Raw genomic sequence first — 20,682 nt, 5'->3', positions numbered from 1 at the left:
AGGCACTCTCTGTCATGGCTTTTTCTGCAACTAGAGTTGGATATCTGGAAGGCTGACAAGCTGCAGACTGAAAGTGTTCAAGACCACAACCATAAGGAAAAGCTAAGGCTAAATTGTGGGAGAAGAACACGGTAAATAATTCTTCATCAGATTGGATCAGCTATTTGCACTCACATCCTACACCTTCCCCTGGGTTCCTCCCAGCCTCCTGTTCTACCTTTCTGCTGTCAACTCTTCACTCTGCCACCAGCAGCTTATTTTCCTGAGCAACTGCAGAAGCAGCTAGGGGGGTTCAAACAAATTCCCCTACATGCATCACAGTCATCCCATCTTTCTCCAGCTCTACCCACCCGATTTGTTTAGATTATGACAAGAGCAGAGCAGACAAAGAAAACAGCTGTGGGAAGAGAACTAACTTGTCCCATGTCACACTTGCCTGTGCAATTTGGAGGAGAAAACAGAAAAGAGACTGTTCTGCTTCTTCATTCCTGCACATGTTTCCAGACGGCTAACTCATGGTTTCCTCTGCTGCCATCCACCATGTGCTTGAATTTATTCCCTTTGCTCCCATCAGTTTATTCCCCACTTGTGCCCAGTTTTGCTCAGGTCCCACACCATGCTCCCAGGAGATTTCAGACCCCAAGCTCAGACTGCACAGGTTAAAGATGACTATTTTGAGACACTGAGGGTTGCCCCCTCCTGCTCTTCTGAAGGAAGAAGCAAAACAAGTGTCTGACTGAATAAAAATCAACACAAAATTGAATAAGGACCTGGAACTACGGCCTACTCACAGCTAACTGGGGCAGCTAGTGCTAAGATAGTAATACCCCTCCCAGCCCTTCATTCATGCTATTCTCTGTCAAGGAAAGAGGGCTATTTTGTATTTAATGTCAGCTGTTTAAAAAAGATTATCATCCATAAATGTGAACTTCCCAAAAACAAATAATGCTAACACTGCTGAAAGAGCATTGATTCCATAAAATGATCAGAAGGGAGTGCTTAATTATTTCCCAAGGAAAGAAAAAATATGGTAATACCACAGATTTCAATTACATAAGATCGTTTTTAAGAATAAAAGCCTTCATGTCAGTTCTAGGTCTTCCTTCTTTCACAGCCTGATCCATACTCTTTAGTCAGTTTGTTACAGCTTCTCATAAATCCCTTTTGAAATTTAATGCAAACTACCCTTTTTTATTAAGCATTTTAATTCCGATGTGGCTTCTGTATTCTCCAAGGCAAGCATATGTATGAACTGTATTGTGTGTCTCCTGGGTGCTTGTAATAATTACTTTAACGCAGACTAAAGTGATATCCATAGCAATAATTCTAGTCTATGATTTGACCCCAAGTTACTATTTTCCTATGCAAATCTTCATGCTACTGTGTATGTTGATGTTGAGTTTGATTCTTTTGAATAAACATGGTAATTGTCAAGAAATACATTTTAAAGCTCAGAGAAGCCTAATTATTGGGGGGGATAGGGGGAATGTGTTTGAGAATAAGCACGCATTAGTGTGCCATCTTGGTCCACACAGCAATCCTGCAGGATTCAGTCTGCATCTCATCACAAAGCGAATTAGTCAGAGATCCACACAGTTGTTGACTACAGTTTCTTTCAGATAGGCAGAAGTACTGCTCTGTAAAGAGAAATTTGCAGCCTGTGTAGAGTTAGATTTCTCTATTCTCAGAGCAACTTAATTAAAAATCTCCAAGTACCTAGAGAACAAGAGTCTTATTGTTTCAGGATCAGCACAGGAATTCATCAGGGATGGCCAACTAATAGCACAAAGGAGACAAGATCCAGTTTGCAGGGTAGCTTTATCTGATTTCTGGAAAGGATCAGCAGTCAGTAGGTCAACAATATTTCATTTGGGGGGGCAGGTGGGGAGGGGTGTGTGTGTGTTTTGGGAAAGGTGCAGGACTAGTGTAGCCAGTTTCTTAGATTTTTGCATGGTATCATGCAAATGTAATCAAGTCTTTGATGTGAACACATGGCTGAAAATAAAAATGGTCTTAGAGTAAAAACATGTCAGGTCAGCCCCTTTCCAAGTAATTAAGAAAAAGATGTCCCTCCCCCCCAAAAAAGGGACCAAATCACAGTACAAATCAGTACGAGCAGCTCCTTGAACATCAATATATAAAGTACAAAGGGAAAAAAAGACTCCAATCTGTGATTTATGCAGAGAGAACTCATGCTGCCAGAGTTAAATTGTCCTTGCAATTGCTAAGAAACTATGGATGACAAAATCTTAACTCAGAAAAGATGCATCCAACACAGATAATTCTGTATTAGAGCTCATCTGTGTGACAAGGAGAAAATTGATCACAAAAAAAAAGGTATTATCCAAATAAGAAGTGATCATGACTTGACTGCATTTTTCAAGTGCAAACAGAAGACTTTTTACTTTGCCAGAACTACTAATATACATGCTTGCTGCTTAAAAAGGATCGATTTCATGAAGCTGGGGGAGGACAGCAGGGAGTAGAAGAGCCAAACCAGTTGGGAGAAAGAATTTTAGAAGAAAAATGTTACAATAATTGGGAACAGCTTAAGAACATTTTTCTGGATGTCCAGAAAAACCACAGTCTGAGTCAAAGAAAGCTGTAGCTCCTAAAAAAACAAGTTGGCTTAGGGGGAAGTGGAAGCAGGTATAAAATATACATATAATAAATGCAAGAAAGGCAAAGTTCTTCATTTTAATACAAATCAGAATACAGAAATTGCCAAAAATGTACAGGAAAGCCATAGATCTCCCCTTTGTCCCCTTTTTTTTGTAAAAAAAAATAAAGGCCAATAGAAGGAAATTTTTAGATATAACAAGAATAAAAAGGAACCGCCATAGCAATTCTCTTCATACAGAGTGAAGTGTCAAATGGTCAAAAATAACACAGAAAAGGAAAATGTTTTCAGTAAACACATTGCTTCTCTGTGAAGAAAAGTTGGACAATAGAGTCATATCTGATCATAATGATGATGAATACTGTATTTCAACAGTGGACAAGAAAAGCTTTATGCAAAAGGTAGTATACTAGAAGCAGGTATTTTAAGATCAGCAAAACTAAAAATACTCCTATGTACAAGAGTTTTAAGATAGGTGTCCAAAATGTAGGAGAGGACCTCTTCTACAGACTGTTCAGTAAAAGCTTTAGAGCACCGCAGTTCTTCTAGAGGGCTGACGAAGGCTAAACCTGCTCTAACATTTAAACTTTAGAATCAGGGAGGCTGATCCCAGGCACATCAGCCTGCCAGTACTACAAAGGATACAGGGAGCAGTATCAGGAATAGCTTGAAAAAGACTTCAGCAAAAATTGCATAATTAATGCATATGGGTTTATGGAAAACAGAGCTCAAAATAACCACCTTTCCATGGTTAGCTGATGCAGACAATAGTGTTTATGTAGTATGCAGAGTCTGCTGTTAAGCTTTCATCTTATGTGAAGTTTTGACTAAAATACTGGAAAATATGTAAGTCAGCATGGCTCATATTAAATGGTTAAAACCCCAGCTACTCAGTAGACCTGAAACTAAGCAGAAAACTACCTTCAAATAATTACTTTTCTTATGGTACCATCCAATAGCCATTTTTTCCTCTGCTATGAAATATTTTTATCAGTCACATTAATGAAGACTTTGTCTCTAAAGGTTATTATGAATGATTTTTCTACATTCATTGCCAAGATAACACCTAACTTACGAGGATCAAATTCCCATTCAGAATTATTTATTTCAACAGGAGGTATAAAGTAGTCTTTCAGTAATGAAAACCTTTGTAAGGATAAACACTTTCTAAACTGATTTGCACCATCATAAAACTGAGCTGCACCATACATAGCAAGTAAAAACAAAACAACCTCCTCCCATTATCTCCCTAATGAAATGCATTGCTGAGAATAACTCAAATCTTTCTGTTTTGATTTGTGAGTGTTATAACAGTCACAGCAACAATAGCAGCCCTAGAGGTATCAGTTATTGTTGGAAAAAGGTTTATTTGAAAGTTTACGTTACCAAGGGAAGACTTTCTAGACATATTTCTAAGCAGGATAAATTCATTTTCTAGACTTCTCCTTGCTATTGGCCCATTGTTGATTCTCCATCAGAGATGCGTTATGAAACCAAAAGAGTTTTCACATCACCTGAACAGAGTTTATTTCCTCTTTAATTCAGCAAATACTCATATATTCCTGGTACACCCAGCTGCTTAATTTGGCAAGGCTTGTCTGTTCCTGCTTTCAAAAAAAAAAAATATAAAGTCATGAGGAAGCACCAGACTAACACACAAGAGAACGTCGATACCTTTAACAACATTCCTCCCTTATCTTTATACTTCTCCATCTAAAAAATGGGTTTATGAACTTGTACTGTGAGATCTTCCAATGAGAAAGCACGAGCACAGTAAGTAGCAGGGACCCAGGCAGAAAGTTATTAGCCTTTCTCAGTTTCTTTCTGTAGTTATCACTGAGTTTTCCAGACTTCCTTTCATATCTGAGCTGGATAAATGCATGAACAGAAGATTTGAGCTTTTCTTGCTTGCTTACGAGAGACTGTTTTTTGAAATTAGCACTTTTCATACTGAAGAGTTCTGGAGAACCTGATGACCTGAGCAGCCACTGTCATGGCGATTTCAGAGAAAGAGGCCGACTGGTGATCTCCAAGCCTGTACAGACCTAGCTGACTCGGAGCCCATGCTTGGTGTACAAGCAAGTAGTAGCTTTCTCACATTTTCTGGACAACACAATAAAATTCTGAGTACATCAGGAACTGGGAAGTAGTAATTGAGAAACTATTCTCATACAGCCATTTTTCCTGCCTGTATCTATAATTTGAAAGCTAGATATTTGATGTGATCTGCAGTCTACAACTACAATTGTTCTGTAACTAGAAGCTTCATTTCTGATACCCTTCTTATTTACAGTTGCAAACTGCACATGCACAGTAGGTTCCTCTTTGTTTTCATGGCACAGTGCAGTTTGAATAACAGTATAAAGGAGGAGATAACTTAAGGTACAATTAATCTGCCTTTATTCTATTAACATAGTCTATAAAGTTTATTTTCTCACCATTATAGTTTTACTGGTCAAGGCATGCTCTCTTAATGTGTGACACGTTGACGTAAGAGATTTCAGTCCATTTTACTCTTTTCTTCATGTTTCAGGGGCCAAAGAACTGGGTGCACTGAGTTTTGAGCATTAGTTTCTTTTGGACTATATATGCATAATAGCTTATTTCATCAGCACACATTCCACTCTTGTCTGACTTTAGCTCGTATTGAAAGTTAAGTTGTCCTGTCTTCTGGTGATCATAGACGTGCCTCTTTTGAGTAGATGATTAACTGATGTTTAAGCAGACAAGTAAACATGAATATAGGTCTTACAAACATGAACTTCATCTGCTAGGGCCCAAGTAAGACTGATATTTGGATCTTCAAATATGACAAAGCAAGTATTCCCAGCAACCTCTCCTTTAAAGAGTAACACTTCCAAAATTATACCATAAAAATGAAACACCTTTGATCACAGCCCAGACTTGTTGGCACTTCTGAGGAATAAACATAAAACCAATCCAAAATTAAAGATCATGCCAATAAATCGAATTCCATTAATTTAGAACTGTAACAATTTTCTGAGGATTTGATCAATACCTAGGATTGCATCAACTAAAAACTCATCTTCTAGAATAAACTCACGCAGCTCCCCAGGTGGAGTTAACTTAGTTTTGTAACTAAAACTGTATCCAGAAAAACTGATGCTAATGGAAATATTCCACCATTCACTGGAGACCCTCACCTCCCCTCCTCTCAAAGCTACCATTTTCCCATCATTGCTAAATAATACCTGTCAAGAAAGAGTTGCATTTGATTGAGATGCGGAGGCATCAATAAAATAATTGCTGATGTCAGATAGCATTCTTTGCTTAGTGTTCATTCCCCTGTATGACTTAATTAACAATGTCTTCACATCAGAATAAATCAGCTCTTTTTTTTTATTTACCTGATGTCTTCAGTCATTTTCATCCCTGTGACAGGGGTACTCCTCTATTATTTCTTCCAGAGCATTAGTCAGGTGAGAGGCATGGACTCAGTTTGAGACTGAGACCCCAAAATCCCTGCTGATATGACAAAGGAATGGAGAGGCAGGTGGTATTTAAGCCAGCCAGAATTTGTGACAAAGGAATTAGAAAGCAACTTATTAGAAGTGCCACAGCACTGAGAAAGACAATAAAGCTTAGCAAATTAGATGATATAACGATATTAGAGGTGTACAAAGAAGAGTCAAGAATGACATATGAACCATCTCCTTAGGACAAATTGTTGCACTTTTTTGAACTGAATGGACAATAAAATGTGTGCCTTTAAAATCACACTTAAAAGAACTGAATAAAGCTTTCCTCCAGCATAACTTCCACTTACAGCAGCTGAGGACACCTGAGGTAGAAAGCACAGCAAAAAAGAAGCCACACTTCTAAAGTCATCTATGTTCCCACCAGAATGAGAACAGCAGATTTTCCTCTGCAAAGCACTTCAGAAGTCAGACAATAATCTCACTTACACCTGTGCAAACTCAAAATGACTCCTCTGATGCTAACAAAGTCATTCCAGATTCGTAATCCTCTATGCAAGATCAACTGCTGGGACTATGCTACCATCACCGAGCAAAAACACTTATGCAAATAACTGATACTGCAAAACAGAGCGTTTTCCCAATCTCCTTACGCATAGTGTAAACACAAGCTATGAAAGTTACTGTGAAATTTGCTACTCAATTTGTCATTCAAAATGCAGCTTAAACTAGTGGCTCTAGACAGAAGAGATAATCAAAAGTAAACGAATTGCTTAAGCAGAGCATTTCACAAGGTACAATAGAATGAAATCTGTGTGCCAGTAAAAGACTCAGGTAGGAGTTGTTACAAGACACAGACATTATTCCTTAGGCCCAAGCCTGACAGTATTAATAATGAATCACAGCAGGATTTCTTATTATTTAGAAGCAAATGGAAGTGGTGTCATCTTTTCTCAACGGTAAATAAAGTATATGGAAGCAGAAAGACAAGTTTCAAATTAGATTCAGCATTAAGCAGTATTAGTACTGCATGGACATAATCTGAACAGTTGATTAGTAGAAGCTACATGTGAAAAACAAATATTACATTTCTGAAAGATGAAAAAGCTCGTCTTGCTTTACCTCATCCATACTTTCATCCTCACATTGAAAAGCATCAAGGTTTAAGCCATAGAGAGTGTACAGACATCTTACCAATAAGAGTTCAAGGATCTCTGTGCAGCTTCAAACATACACTAAGAACCATCCTTACCTACTCGCTTCATGCCCCTCAGAAGCAGAGACTGTTCTCCCTGAGGAGCTGTTAACTAGATAGTTGAGAAGTTGCCCATATTTCCCCTATTTGTGCCATGCCTGTCAGTGACTCGGAGGACTGAAAACCAGCTTTCTCATGACCCATCTCACATCCTCCATTTGCCATAGAAATCTCTCAGAGTCTAGAGTAAACCCAGAGAAGGTGGGATTTTTCTCATATACCAAATCTACTTACAATGTTGCTCTCTAAGTAAACTAGAAAAGAGCCTCCCTCTTTGAGGCTCCATTTGAAATCCAGGAATGAAATCCTGTGGCAGCATAGAAGTGGCTAGGGAGAATTTTTATTGGAGACATGCTAATATCCAAGCAACCCAGTCCTCCTAAAAATATCCCATGGGAGAGTTGTTAGAGTCTAATTTGGGTCTGTGACTAACATGCATACGTTATAGTCACTTCTCTCATGCTTCATAGGCTTCTAAGTCTATACATCATATAGGGCAACAGTAAAGTCTAAATAACTCTTTACAGGTTCATTTATCTTCTTTAGAAAACCTAGACACGTGGCTGCACCATGTCGGTGTTCATTTTATTTAAAAAAAGGAAAAAAAAAAAGTGCCACGGTTTATTCCTTATGATAATGTTCAAAGGTGGCAAATGAACTTCTTAAGTGTTTATAACAGCTCTATTGTGACAGATACACTGCAAGTCTCTTCCTTTTGTCTTGAGGGCTGTGCTCCACTCACATTTGTCAGGAAAACCTCTGATGCAATGACATCCCTCATCCATTTTATAACAGGTAATATTAGCCACTGAAGCATTCGTGCTGGCTCTGCGTGAAACTCCTACAGCCTGCTGCTTATCTTACTGCAGCTGAAGGAATTCAAGAGAAACTTCCCAGGCAGTGAAGTTATATCAATCCAAGAGAAATCAAAATCAGAACTGTGGCCTCATCGTGCCACTTGCAATTTATGCTATCCAACAGGCTCATTAAACATCAGTGAGATTATGGCCTATTAAAGATAATGAAAAATGCTTCAGATTTCCAACAGATTTTTGATCTCAATTTACCGCTTCTCTGCAGAACAATTCCTTTATTCTGGTCAGAGGAGCTATGGCCTTTGACTTGTAAATCCCAGTCCTGGTCTATATGAGTTAACCTTCCAGGCAAGCCTGCCAAAGTCAATTAGGTTATGGCATCAAAGTACATTTTAAGCATAACTATTTAAGCAGATTATAGGTCTGTTGCTTGCTACAGCCGAAAGTTTTACTTTTGGAAGTAACATTAATTCAAACCCCATACTCCCCCTCTTTTGCAGTTTTAAAGGAAGCCTGAGGGTAGTGCTTTTACTTACTATGACAGGCAGAGTTCTCAGCATCTGTTTAAACAAAACAGAACAAAGGGATTATCTGTTGCCATGCAACCAATAAAAATGATACATTTTTAATAGCTGAGACCAGAAAAAGCAGCTGCCATACGGGCTCAGAAATTTTCAAAAGAAAAAAAAAGGTTAATGCCTTAAGTCAAGCTAAACCACTTTTCTATAGAGGGGAGGGAAACAAATCTTTTATGACCATTATAATATAAACTCAGCAAGGTTGGAAAGAGCACTACTTCCAGCAAATTCTCCCAGTAGGTACAAGAATTGTTGTTCTTACACAAATAGGTTGGATTTTCACTTCCCTGACCCTGCTGCGTTTGTTTTGCCTGTTTTTTTCCATATTGTCGAAACACTTGACCTTTCAATCTGTGGGATGGAAGCTAAAGTGCACTATAGGACAGTCCAGGCCACCTCCTGATCTCAGCACTTGGAGGTCTTCAGAGAGTAGCTAGATTTTCATATATGCTAGCTCACTCAGACATACCTGGGTAAGACAGAGATAAATCAGACAAAGATCTGGAGCAGGATCAAAGGAATCACTTGTTTCCTTTCCAGGAATTAATCTGATTATATAGCTCAGGCACAGTGTCTAGAAAACTCTTAAAGGAACAACTTTAAACAAGATGACACACCTGGTATAGATTGTACAACTTCACTGATGCCTGTAGATCAACGTTAGTTCATAGTGAGGGGATTTGGGTTGTTTGAATATAGGCAATGTTATACACCACAGTTAATGGCTGAGATTTGCAAGAAGACATAGCTAATGGGAAGGTTTAAAGCTAAATGCCTTTCAAAGTCTCAGCCATAGTTACCTATCTTAGGAGCTCAATAGTGATACAAAAGAAAAAAAGAAAAGAAAAAGCCTTTTTGAATATTAACCCATCTGGAGAACCAGAGAAAAACCTTGAAGCAACCCATTTTTGTGAGATAAAAACTGTTCCCAGGAGAAGGAAAAAGAAGTGCTGAAGCCCTGGCTCCAAAAATCATTCTCCAGAGAATTTCAGCAGAGGTATGAAGCATCTGGAAAATTAAGCTGTTTAGAAAAGTACAAGACCTCATACTGATATTTTGCTACTATACATTATCTACAAGAGCTAAAATGCTGTCCCATCCAAGGCTGCTGCCAGTGACAAGGATCTGACCCCACCTCACACAACATTCTTGTGGTGTATACATTTAAGTCATCTGGGGAATAGTGCAAGGAAAAAAACAGTTTCATGACCCTTCTGATTTCTGAAAGCAGCGACCTTCAAGGATTTCAGATATATTTCTACCTTTTAATAAATAATTTCAGATGACGGTCTCGACCTTAGCAGTGTACAAGGTCACAGAAATAACCACTAAATTAAGATCACCTCTTCTCTTCCAAAATCATTCCAACCTCCAATCAGCAGGTCTAGTTTTGCATTCAGAAGAAATTGAAAATGAAGCTTTCATAATCTCTTTCTGAGTCTCAGTCAAAGCTGAATGGAGCTAGCAGGAGCTTTGTTTTAAGGTTAGATTCCTTTGGATCAAATCCATACTGGCTAGCTCTGAACATCCTTTCTCCAGACATCTAGCTCAGGTAGCATCGCTTAGGAAAAGCCTGGACACATTGCAAATCCTCCTTTTGGTTTTTATGACACCAGCAAATGCTTGTCTGGAGATGAAGCCAAATAGCTTTAAGGCTAAGTCATCTTGGCATGTTTTTGTCTTCAGTGTCATGAAAGTTTTGTTTAGAAGCAGTTAACAATATAACAATAGAGGCTTATGTCTCTGCTGTTGTTTTCCTGTTGTTAACCATGCCCCTTAGTGTGAGAGTGATGGATCAAGACAACATGAAATAGACTCCTCCATGTGAAATAAAGACTGACATGGCACAAAACATTTTGATCTCAATATGCAACGATATTGATTACAATCAAGCAAATGAGTAAGATTTATTTCTTCTTTTATCGTTCATGTCATATTAAAGAAGTGATCTGTTCCTATTCAGATCGGTAATCACCACGATCAAGCACATTTTGGCAGCTATGGAAATCATGATAAAATTAGGAAATATTGAAGGAACAAATGATTTCTCATTAATACATAATGACCACCATTAATGCAAATGCTATTTAAAGTTAATTTAGAAGAATGGCTACATTAAGATAACTGTGCTGCCCCAATTAAAGGGCACAAACATTCTCCACTGAACCTTCTCTGAGTTATTAAGTTGTCCTCCACCTTTGGTGAAACTTCTGCAGAGTTGTGATTTCAATTTTTCCTCTCTTCACTCTGCAACTTACTGAATTTAGTAAAACTACGAGAATAGTGGTGAATAAAGAGAAGCATCCTTGTGATGACTTGTCACATTCGTAGCTAGAAACGAAGCAAGAGGAACTCAAATAATTTTAATATCTTGGAGGTTGGTCCAAGCCCACAAAAACAAACAAACAAGAGAAAAAGTCCTTGTCAGGAGGGTCATTCTTCCACATAAAATGTGAATCAACAATATTTTTTACTGGTTCTAGCAGTTAGCTTCCTTCTGACATGACAGACTTCACTGACTGCAGAGCAAAGGACAATACTGACCATCAACAGAACAGGAATGGGAAAAATAGAGTAGAAGCAGTAGGGTGTAGGCAACACTCCATGGCCTTTAAAGAAAAAAAAAATGAAAATTGTTTAAAGTTGACAGACAATAAAAATGTCACCTTCTAATTGTAAGTGATTGCTCTAAATTAAAATAAGCAATTCGTTATGCACAAAGAATATAATCATAGCTTAGCTAAAATCCATGGGAATCTTCTATTGGCAAAGACAGAGCCAGAAGACACTATCCACTGCTCTGGCCACATGAACAGTGAGAATACTTCCCAAATTGTAAAACCATTGACCTTAAAGGACACAATCTAAAGGCCACTAGTTTTAGGGAAATCTTCCCATTTACTTCTGCATACTTCAGATCAGGTCCCAAAGGGGGCTTGCATTTATCCTCTCTATTTTGCAAAGACAGCTGAAAAAGATCTGCTTGGTGCAAATCATTCCACTTACAGTTGATCATACTGGCTGTACTAGTATGCCTTCAAGAGCCACAAAATGAATATGTTTTCCATGTATATGATGGTGTTTGGTTTGGCTCTTTTCTTTTTTTTCTTTTCTTTTCTTTTTTTCATTTAGGTGTCCCTTCTCAAAAAATTCTCTTGGAATATATTCGGTAGATTTTTCTATGCAATTTTGAACTGTCATGCAACTTGTTGAATTTGTTCAACATTCTTTAATTTTGAGTGCACTTTTCTCATCAACAGACAAGCAATTAATGCCCTCTAAAAAAAAAAAAAAAAAGAGAAAAAAAATCACTCTTTATTTGATTTCAGCATCTACTCACAGACATCAGGATCAGTGTAATAGAGTCACATCGTTGTACCAGAGCAGAATTCAGGCCTGTGTTCGTATATTGATAAGACTTCAGGTTAAGCAGTCATTCAGGTGAAAATAGTGCAAATGTTTTCATTTGAACACCTGCCTCTTTGGAGACTTTTCAAAGCCTTCCTTCAATTTATTAGTGGATAATTCCTGCCAGAGCTTGAAATGCTCTTTCCTGGCAGCCTCTGAGCTCTCTGGCCTACACATCACTGAGGTGCAGCACTGACTGAAGACCAATCAAGTTATGCACTGTGGGTTTAGAGGCTTGTGAATATAAATGAGCAAACTCTGCTTTAGAGCTGTGTGTACATTTCTGCTCTGCAAACTTGCTGCTCCGGGGGCACAAGGAGCCTGCAGCAAATACACTGGAGAATTTGGTGCTAAAATTAGTTTGCATTGTAACAAATCACTTTAGTCTTTTCTCGTGGAAAATTGCTGTATGCTTAGTATGTTTAGAGAAGGGATTTTCAATCTTTTGATTTATGGACCCTAAAAAATGTTCCAGTGAGATTGCAGAACATTCACATCTATAGACTCTGCATATAAACTTGCTTTTCCTGAACCCTTTAGAAGCTATAGAGAAAACCCAGAAGGTCCATAGATCACAGGTCAAAAAATACTGACTTAAAGCAAAAGATAAAGTAGTAAATTATCTGTGACCAGATTTTTTTTCTCCCTTTTTTGACACTCAAGTTTTCACACTCACTCACCAGAGTTAATGAAAAACAGGACTCCAAATTATTGAAATTTCAGTTGCCACCCAGACCAAACATTAAATAAAGTATTTAGCTTTGCATGGCTCAAAAAAATTTTCTCTCCCAAATGAAAAATCTTGATGTAAACAAAGGGCTGACAAAGCATAACCCAGTTCTCAGTAGCCAAAACATTCACCTGGGAAGCAGATGGATATCCCTATTTTGCTGAGACCACCTGGACCTTGGCACCAGAGAGGTGAGGATTCATCACAACAAACTATCCCATCTCCCAGATAAGCAGCCTAAGTGCCTAATTAGAAACTTACTGCCCTCTGCTTTCCAGCTCAGTGAATACTCAATTGCTTTATACAAAGGAGAATAGTATCATTGGGAAAAGAGCTGTGTCAATGTCCCTCTCTCCTTCTCACTTTAGCTATCCCACATGATGATGTGCCAAGGGAAATTATATGGGTTCAGCCTTCTTCAAGCTGAGGAAAGGTACCTAACCAGACTACTACAGTGTTTAAGGTCTAAAATGTTTATTGTTTTCCCATTGTGCACGTTTCTTCTCTATATGTTTGCAACTTCAATTCAAAAAGTCCAATGATGTTGACTAAAAACCACTGTTCAGCTTTATTTCCATTTCTCTCTCATACAGCTCACTAAATGCCATTACAAAATTTTATTCCCCAATACACGTTTGTGTTTTAAGTATCACATTTACTGAAGTGGTCTGTGAGTCTTTATCAGTATAAAGTGGTACATATGTAAAACAAGCTCATCTGTTATGCAAAACTAGGGGATTTATAAAAATAATTTTTAAAAGCCTCCTTTTCCCTTTCTAGATCACTTGACCTTTGCTTTAACAAATGCTATTCCCCTGCCACAGATGAATCACTACAAAGTGCCAGAAATTCTCTGTGTTGATTACTATAGTTTAAGGTTAGCAAGAATTGCTATGACCAACAACCCTGCCTCACCCCTTTTATGACAACTACTAAAATCTCATGCTGGAATACTACAGAGGCAACCTATCTGACCAACACACATACCCTGACTCAGGAAAATAATGCTGATCATGACAATGTTTTGAAGCTGAAATCAGAAGTATTTAAGCACTTCACACATATGCTTATGTGTTTTTATTTAACTGTGATGTCTACTGAATACTTTCCAGGGTAAAAAAACTTGTAGTGTTGACTAAATCACATTTCTCCCCACTCACCCCCCACCCAAAAAACACCCACTCTCAATTTAAAGACTTCAAGGGATGAAGGCCTCTATCACTCACTATAGCTATATGACCTAGTGCTTAATTAACCCTCTCCATTCAATTGCAGCTTCTTCATTATTTGAATGTCTTTAGTTTCACTCAGTCTTTACTGTGGTCCTAGTCCTGTCCTCCGCATACTCTGACCAGTTCTTGGCCTAAATTACATGCTATTTCTCATTGCTCTCTAATAACGAGCAGATTTTTTCTGAAATATGATATTCTATTAAAAACCTGTAGAAATTGATAACTTTTTAGAGACAAAAAGAGCAAGAGAGCCTGGTCTGCAGCTCTAGGTTTTCTTAAGCATATCAGTGACTGACACCAAGACCTTATTTGTAAGCAACACACATGGCCTTGATCAGCAATAAGACACTGTACAGGCACTCAGAACTCATTAACCAAATAAACAAATGTTTTAGCACTTGGTTCCATGGGCTCTCAGACAGTAATTGTTATAACCATGTGGTTGTCTCCATAAGGGTATCTTTAAAGCAGTTTAGGCTTCAGCTTCCAAATATACAACATCACTACAGTCAACTGCTGCAACATATGGCCCTGCTTGCACAGGGGGTTGGACCAGATGACCTCTAGAGGTCCCTTCCCACCCCAACCATTCTGTAATTCTGTACACATGTATTCTTAATATGAAGCTAACATTGCTAATAATCCTTTGCACTGAATATGGTCAATTAACACTTAGATGTGGAAAACTGATGAATCTATCAGGCAATGATGTTAAAGCCAGTAATATTTCTAAACTTTTTCCATCTGAGTTGGTAATGAGAGTAGAACATGAATAGTCTGTAGGTGCATGTACCCTTGCAGGCTTAAGCATGCTTAAAAGTTCCTTCATGCAGCTCTAAAATATTTACAAACAACTTTTTTTTTTTGTTGCTGTTTAGCATGAAAGTGTCTGTTCAAAGCCGGTATTTTATAAAGTGTTGCTTTGGTTTTTCTTTTGGTCCAATAGATCAATTCTCTTGTCCCACAAATTCCTCCTATCAGCAGACACTCTGTTCTAAGTTTGCCCTTTAATTTAGGGCAAACTAGGTCAGATACGCTGAACTGCAGAATTGCAGAGGAAGTCCAGAAAAAAAAATTCATGTCGATTGAAGGCAGCTTTTTTACTTGTACAAGAACTCTGCTGTTTGCTGAGACATGAGGCCATAGCACTGTCATAAAGTTTATCCAGGAGAGCCAGAGCCAAATGCTTATGCTCTAAACCTATGACACAAACCACTGCACAGCAAATTCTATTTTTATCTCCTGTTTTGATAAGTTTATGTAGCTTTAACGAAGTTGGAAGCAGCAGTAGAAGAATAGTAGCAAAAGCATTTTACATTTTGACAATTCTGTTCCACGTAAGCACACTGCTGTAAACTCCACATGTCCACCAGACAACAACCAAAAGCAACCATTCTGAAACACGCTTACCAGCCGCAAGGTGGATTTTACTTAAGCCCACTTAGAAAAAACAACAGCAGCAAAAAGTTATCTATATTCTTAGTACAACCTGACTTTCACAACATATCTGGAGAGGGCTCTTGTTACCAAGTCCCCTTGGAAGGAAGTAGAAAGGAATGCAAAAGTTACTTCAGGATGCTGAGGGACCAAGATGGCTTTCCAAGATTTAGATCTTTGTTTGCAAGCTGATTTGGTTGCTTGAGTACAAATGGTTTCCAGCTTAATCAAATTACGAGGCACAGAGCTTTAGCCTTCTAGTTCACGTAAATAGAAAAGTCATGGTGACTTAGACAATAAGCTTAAAGTGCTAGTCATAAATCACAAGCATCGATTACTGTTCTAGTTGGTGTATATTAAAAGTCCATACTTCTACACTGAACACACTTACTGAAATACAGTATAGGAACCTAGGAAAAAACAAAGAATTTAGGAAGGGAAAAGATCGCACTTAATTGTCCATGAAAATTTTAGCCAACTGCAGGTGTACTCAATTAACATCTCATTAAAAAACCTCTTGAACTTCAAATAAGCCATCAGCCTTGTATAGTGTAAATGAAGGGTATAATTGATAGCCACAGCAGCGCTAGGTTAAGTGCTTTAATAACATTCTGGCTCTCCAGAGAAAGTCAGCTCTGTTTCATCAATATAAAGAATCCACGCCAAAGAAGTTTCATAGTTTAAATGAGTTTTCTGTAGCTGCAGCAGAATAAAAGTAATAAAGTCAGGGGGAAACTCAGCATAATGCAGCATGAACTTTTTCTGTTTGCTTCTGGAGTATTTTCCTCTATTTAGACTTTTCAAAGAAAAAATACAGTACACACCTTATTTTCTTCGATAGGCTAATGGGTACAGATTATCCATAAAGCATGAAATACCAATGCATTTCCAAACATGTGGCCCCAATTCTGATCTCACTTATGAATCTGTCTTTGCCAGAGGCAGATTTGCAAGGCTGATTTAGGATCCAGTAATCCTGCTCACTAGCAACTGGCCAGCACAGTATGCTGTTTTCCAGAGCATCTGATGCAGCAGCAGTTTGGTCCTGTAGGCAGATATATTACCTTCAACAGAACTACTTCAGAATGTCAGAGATCAGCATCTCATCCTCTCTGCTCCATCCAACCAACCCTGAACTTCAGGAAGGTTTGAGTACAGAGCAATGTCATAAAGCTAGACCCCTAGTATGTTGATTGATGAGACATGGAGAAGAAAAATATAACAAGCTATTTGATCCCTGGCCTTTTGCTCACTGTTATTGCTCTGGCCTTTGCACAGCAGAGGCTAAGCAGGTGCAGCAGCTGTAAAAGAGCATCCATTTTCCATATGATCGTATTTTCTGTCCTTGAGGGGAAAGGAGAACTGCACAGTTCTGCTGTATTTTGAAGAGGATAAGCACCTCCAGCTTCTTGCACTTCATTCAACCTTTTTTCCAACTCTAATAGCTCATCTACCCCACATGTAGATCAAGTTCACAGCAGTATCAAGTTTCTGGAGCTGGTGGGCCTGTCAGTCTGCAGGTCACTGAGTATCTGCAAATTACTTCTAAAGTGCTCCAGAAAAGATAATTAGCAAAAGCAATTCTCCAGTCAGTTTAAATTTGGTCTGCATCCTCCCTGAAAATACTGGGAGGTCCACAGATTGAAAGAACTTAAAACTAGAGATTGATACCTGGGGTAATTTTCCATCCTCATATCTGTCTCCTTACTAAGCTTCTAATGCTATCCAGAAAGTTGTGATTATGCCCTTGGTTTTCCTTTGTCTTTTCTGTATAGTTTTTGGCATCTTCAGTCTAATTAAGTATGCTTGTGTCCTCTGTCCCTCCTCAACACTTTGTCCTGGTACATACAATAACCTTCAAGCTAGAGTTCTCATCTTCCACATGCCCTGTGTTTTACAATTCCCTTTGACCCTCTTGGATGAAGAACACTTATTTGATTAAAACATTCCTGCTACATTTGCTCCCCCCACCTGCCTTGGTTACTGAATGGCTGCTTTTGCAGTTCCCTGGAACTAAAGTCTGTTTAATCACAGGGAAGGTTCTCTAGCTCTCTCACAAGCAGAGACTAATACAGCTTCTGCTTTGTGAACAGAGAGTCTCAAAGGAATTTCCAAACAACCAACTCTCAAGGTGCATCACTCTTCAAAAGAGGTGGATTTATGCCAGTCCTCTATCCTTTCAATGCTGGGAATGGCTGTGGAGATAATTTCGTGCTTACTCCATTGTGTTTTGTGACCACGCTCGGCTCTGTAGCTATCTCAAACACAAGCAACTTACTTCCCATATCTTTATGGTCTAAAACGACAATCTTACTGCTGAAAATGAAAATACCATCTCTGAGAATTACATTCTTTTGAACAAGTAATGCCAAAGTTTAAAATAAAAATTTCACCACTTTGGACTTTGCATTTTGTATTAAAATGGGTCCACCTTGAAGAACACTTGTGTAAATAGTAATTCCTACATTACACATGCATATGATACTGAATCAAAAATACATTTCAACTGCAGGAAAAAGATCCCATCATGAAAAACGTAAGATAGCAAAGCCTCTAATGTTCAGCTCCTACGTGATTTTCTAAAATCTAATTTGCAAATGTCAGCAGTTCTTGTGTGTAAAATCATTAAAACCATACAATTAAATAATTGAATGAAAAGTCCAAGAATAGAGTGGGTTTTCCACACCTATGGACTATCATTCATTTTACTGCAGTGGCTGGCAACAAGCAGTGATCTTGAATTGACAGAAAGCATCCCATAATGGGAATAAATTTTGGATCAGTTCCAAACTCCACTGTGAAAGTCAGCACAATAACACAGTAGCTGCAGGAGATGAGACTCTCAGGAGGTAAGAAGTCTTTGAGCACTTTCAGGCATAGTGCGGAACATCTCCTGCCTTCTCTCTTTTTCATTTCCACTAGCAAGGATCATCATACGGACGAAAAGCAGTAAGATTTACTGGCTTCGACCATGTACTTTATCATATTTTGATCATCCTATGGCAGAGACGAGCTGTACCTCAGAAGCGCCAGTCACGTAATGGGGATGAAATTGTGCTTATTTTAGCCATCACAACTCTGTCTCCTGGGATACTGGACTACTATTTTTCTGCTGAATGTAGCCTCTCTGTTGTTTTAGGCTTTAAAAAAAGAAAACAGAGAGGATTTTATATTTGGCATGGGTGGTGTTTACTTATTTGCTTATCTTGTTAGTGTTTGCCCTTTTCAACATTCCTTGCATCATACAGACATTTTTCCCCCACGTAACACAATTTCATAATCTGCTTTATAGGAAGAACCAATCAGAGTTAAAAAGTTTTTTCCAGCACCTCAGCAATAACTAAGAGACTGATTCTGAAGCTGCCCAGTTGCACTTGCATGCAACCCCGCTCAGAAATCTGTAACTCCACTAAAAGAAGTTCTGTAGGGGAAAACAAAAACCAACAAAACATTTCAGCAGCATTGTTGTTCAAGACAAAAACCACGTGAGCAGTTCATTAGATCTGAGGTCTGACAAGTGATAGTTGCTTCATGGTTGCCAGCTTGTTGATGCTGCTACTATCATCAGCTGCTCCACACTCCTCTTGCCCATCTGAAACTACAGATTCTACTGGAGTTAGGACGCTGGGCTTAAAGTTTTAGGCAAAATTTTTGATGAAAGTGCAATTAACTTGACACAAAACCCACTAATAATACCAGTCTCACATAAAAAAAAAAAAAAAGAAAAAAAAAGAATGCAGAACTTCAGCAGGAATTCTGGAGATGCAAAGTGCAAAGAAAATCTGGTCTTTAATTTTTAATATGTGAGAATCGTGACTCAATTCTGCTGCTCAGCCAGAAGTTCAAGGAGAGATTTAATACCTACAGTTTAGGCATTAAATCAGTCTTGGAAACCTATCAGTTGGGTCATTTGAAACTGGACTGGAAAAAAGCATTAGAGAAAAACTGCAGGGAACAATTTTCCAATAGTAAAAAAAAAATAGGATTATTATAGCAGTCTTGGTGCATATAATTTTATCTTTCCAAGAGATATGGAAAAAAATACAGTTCAAAACTCTACCTGGCCAGTAAGCCCAAGGCAGTAGGTCCTAAAAATTTTTACTACTGACAATCTTTTGAAAAAGAATCACATATTTTCCATTTCTCATGACACGACAATTGTTTCTATTCTCAATCACTTTGACTAATGTGTTGGGTACTGATTCTCTCCAAGAGTCTGACACATTCAAGTTTAAAACAAATTGTGCTTTAATTTAAAATAATCTTTTCTTAGACAATGAAAAAGGTGGGATTCTGGACCCAGGAAGAAACCAACACAGAATTCTTCACTAAAATCCTCCTCCATGATTTTACTCTTCAAGTACTCTGCAACTCTCCTGTGTCACTGTCAAATACCTGCCATGTCTCACCCACATAGTAGGCTTAACCTTATTAGCTCAGCCTCCTCTGCTGCATTTTTTATATATATATATATATACACACACATATATACACACACACACACTTAGACACACGCACTGGAACACCCATCTTAGCCCTTTAATTATCTTGGCTGGCTGCTTTCCCCACAATGCAACTACAGTTTCAGCATCAATAGGAAGGCTGGGAGATGGGAGAGGGGACAAGGTAGGTTAGAGAATTAAACACTAGTGGCTTTTAAGCTCCCTAATTAAATGCATAGGGCACTGCATCTGCATAACTGAATTGAAAGACTTTGGGTCATATGCTTTATTAAAGCCTAAATGAGATCAGTGATGAGTGGCATGGCTTTGAGAGACAAGGTTCCTCAGGGTAATCATTAGGTGTGGCCACTGAGAGCAGAATTGAAAGTGTGCCCTTTGTTCCTAGAAAAATACCTAGAGACATTTTCTTCCCTGCTTCTGAATCCCCTTGAAGAAGGATTAGCTGATTGGCATTAAATGTCACTGCTTGCAATTAAGATCATTTCAGCTACAACAGAACTCATTACTCTATTTGAGGCAGTGTCCTAATCTTGGGGGGCCCTCTTACCTAACCAAAACTACACCCATGTGAATTATTACCCTTTTACAGCTCTGTCAGATAATCGGTAGTACCAGTTTAATGAACAGTATACTACTTTTATCTCTGCTACTGGTAAAGCTTGACATCACTCCTGAGCATCACACGGAACCATGAAGCCTCCAAGTCA

This window comes from Nyctibius grandis, chromosome Z (assembly GCF_013368605.1).
Source record: "Nyctibius grandis isolate bNycGra1 chromosome Z, bNycGra1.pri, whole genome shotgun sequence".
In the NCBI taxonomy this organism is placed as follows: Eukaryota; Metazoa; Chordata; class Aves; order Nyctibiiformes; family Nyctibiidae; genus Nyctibius; species Nyctibius grandis.
The sequence above is the reverse complement of the archived record's forward strand: the minus strand, read 5'-3'. Positions refer to the sequence as shown.